This window comes from Sturnira hondurensis, unplaced genomic scaffold (assembly GCF_014824575.4).
Source record: "Sturnira hondurensis isolate 20B ecotype Veracruz unplaced genomic scaffold, ASM1482457v3 Scaffold0003801, whole genome shotgun sequence".
Classification (NCBI taxonomy): Eukaryota; Metazoa; Chordata; class Mammalia; order Chiroptera; family Phyllostomidae; genus Sturnira; species Sturnira hondurensis.
The window spans coordinates 7,162,988-7,166,354 of record NW_028076432.1 but is presented as its reverse complement, the minus strand read 5'-3'; positions in this window follow the sequence as shown (position 1 = coordinate 7,166,354).

Genomic DNA, 3,367 nt, shown 5'->3' with positions numbered 1-3,367 from the left:
CTGAAACAGGGCCCCTCTGGACTGCTGGCTGAGCTGTGCTGCAAGGAAGCTGACAGTGGGTGGCCCGTTTCAGGCCATACGTTGGAAGGCTTGGCACACAAGCACAAGGCCCGGCAGGCTGTGGCTGGCCTGGAAGTGGCCTCAGGCGCTCAAGCTAGTCTGGACACTGAACGGTGCGCGTCCCCGGGGAAGCCACGTACTCCGTTGCTGCTCCCTCCTTCTGAGGTGCAGATACCGGCTGGATGCGAACCACCTGCAGGGTTGTTTGAAGACCAAAGTGAGGAAACCCAATCAACCAACATCTTTAAGAAACAAACAAACAGAAGATAATATAAGCCATGGTGTGCGTGTGAGTTGCCTGGGGACCTTGTTAAAAAGCAAACTCTGATTCAGCAGTTCTGGGCTAGGGCCCCAGAGTCCACATTTCTAACAAGCTCCAGGGTAAGGCCACACTCCCATAAACGAGGATATAAACCATCAAAATCTTTAAAAATGAAAAAAACCATTAAATCATTCAAACACCACTATTCTAACACTCCTTTTGCTTCTGATACGTTTCACTTAACATTGCATCTTAAATATTTGCTGTGTTCTGACAAATGATTCAGGTTGCAAAGGCTCTGTAGTTATTATTTTTAAATAGGGATGACATAGCGTTACTCATCCAGCCACTTCTCTATTGTTGGGGGTGATGTCACCTCTGCTGTGGACTGTGAGGTCCCAGAGGACGGCTGCGGACGGAGCGGTGTGCTCCTGGGCTGGCTGGAGGGCAACCCCGTTTCCTCCTGTTCCCCACAGGGTCGGTAAGTCGGAGTAAACTAGCTTAGAACTATGGACAAGGAATGCTCCTTATTTTTGGTGTATCATTTCTTAAAGACCAACAAAGTAATATGTACACATTTTGTTTATTAAAAATACGTATTTTCCTTGCCCGTGTTGGTGGGACTGTGAAATGGTACAGCCACTGTGGAAAAGAATATGGCATTCTCTCAAAAAATTAAAAATAGAACTACCTAAGGCTAAGTTTTCAAAACCAGAAGCCTCTAATCAGAAGTCTCCTGGGAGAGCTAGTCCCTCGGATACCTGGTCATATAGCCACTTTGAGCAAATGCCAAGTGTCAGAATTTAAAGTTGATATTTGGACGAGAAGCAGCCTCAGGTCCAGAGAATCCTGGCCCCTGCGGACCCTGGTTCACGCACTGTGCTCTTTTCTAGTGTCGTCCTGAGGAGCCCGGCTGTTCCCACCACTAAAGGCATCTTCCCGTCCGTCATCCCTTTGGTTTTCCACTGACTGTACAACGTTATCATAAAGGCATTGCATGTTAAGCCATAGTCATTTATAAAGCCCAGGCCACCTCCAGGGAAAGGGCGTCAGAGAAACTCATGACTCATGTCTGTTTCCCTCTGCTGAACCTGGACGGGCAGCTCCTTCAAGGTAGAAAGTGGGTGCTGCTCCTCCCGGTTTCTCTGGGGCCCAGAGCGCCACTAAGCGCAGAGCAGGTCAGGGGTCCAGGGACTGAATGCATGGATGTGACTCACCGACAGCAGAGTGTGTGTCTAAGTGATTTGCGGAGTTCCCTCTCCCTGAAGTGAAGTCGCCCCTCCAAACATTTATTTAAGATGTCGTGCTTTTCACTGAACACACCTGTGCTCAGTGCAACCATGGAGATGCTCCCTGAGACCCCCAGAGCTCTCTCTCTTTACTCCCCACTTCTGCACTGTTTAGACTCAGCCTGTCTCCTGACCTTTGGCAATATCTCCCAGCTGGAGTCTTCCCTGCCTTTGGACAAGACATTTGTGCTCATTTTTCTGCTTCCTAAGAACAATAACTCAGACGATGTCATTCCCATCTTTGTCTGAGTTGGATAAGTCTTCATTCAAAGCGTCAGCCACTTCAGGTCCACCCACCTTCCCCCGGCCAAGTCCTCTGTGAGCTTATGGAGTGAACCCCCTAGAAACTGGCTGAGCTGATTAGCTGCCAGGAGACAACAGGGGACAAACATGATGTCAGAGGCCCAGCTATTAAACTATAGCCAGATGCAAATAGCTAAGGCAAAAAGGTGATGAGGGCTAGGGGCAGGGTTAGTAAGTACGTGATGCTACTACCTATGTGTGTGGGGGTTTTTTTTTCCTGGAAAGACAATAAAGAAAGCAGACCAAGACAAAATAACATTAAGGCAGTGATTTGTGCTCGTAGTTTCTGATCTCAACTAATTCCAAAGTGCTTCTCTCAACCACTTTATGCTTTCAAGTCTAAGCTGGAAATTTCTTTCCTTCTTTCCAAGGATGAAAGATGTATGTAGTAGTAGTTAGGAGCTTGGACTGTGGAGTCCAGGAGACCAGTGTGGAAATCCTGAAGAGTGTGGGCAGGCTGTATAAATGCTTCAAGCCTCAGTTTCCTTATTGCCAAGACACGGAAAATAGATGTGCAGAGAAAGGTTGCTCACTGGGGTGTGGGGCCGCGCCTTCCCTGGACCAATGGTGTTTCCCACTTCAGATGTCCTCAGGCAGCTCGTCCTTCTGTTATTTGATTCAGCTCCAGCCTCTCCTAGATACATCTGCTCCTCCTCTTCTTTTTTAAAGCTTCGTTCTGATCTATTACGTGGATTTTAGCAGCCATGAGATATCTAGTATCAGTTTGCAAAATCACAGTTAAAAAGTGTAAGATGTGTGCTAGCCATCCAATTATAAACAAACAAGAATCCTCCCAGCTTCTGTTTCCCCAGCTACGCGCCAGGCAGCCACTGCGCTCACCGCGGTGCTTCACACGCCTGCGTGGCTCAGCCCGAGCCTCCCAGACGTGCCCACGGGTCATCATCACAAGCCAGGCAGGTGCACCTCCACCACACCAAGGTGCTCCTCAACCACTGTTGGTTTTAGGGAATCATATTTTTAAATATTTTTAGAATGATTAAAATGCTTACTTTTAGATGCATGGGTAAACTATCACTTTATTCTACCTCCCTCGAGGCCTTGATGTGAGGATTACCAGAAAGTAGGAAAACCACTTGGTGGATGAACTGGCACGGTCATGACAAACAGTCCTAATTTGGATGCTCTGAAATTGGACCATTCCGATGGGTAGCTTTTTGATTCTGAAGACCTTTTCTCCCTTCCCTTCCCTTCCCTCCCCTCCCCTCCCCCCCTCCCCACCCTTCCCCTCACCCAACTATATATTTATTGATTTTAGAGAGAGAAGAAGGAGGAAGAGAGAAANCCTCCCTTCCCCTCCCCACCCTTCCCCTCACCCAACTATATATTTATTGATTTTAGAGAGAGAAGAAGGAGGAAGAGAGAAACATTGGTGTGAGAGAGAAACGTAGATCGCTTGTCCCCACCCCCTACACACCCTGGCGGGGAATCAAAC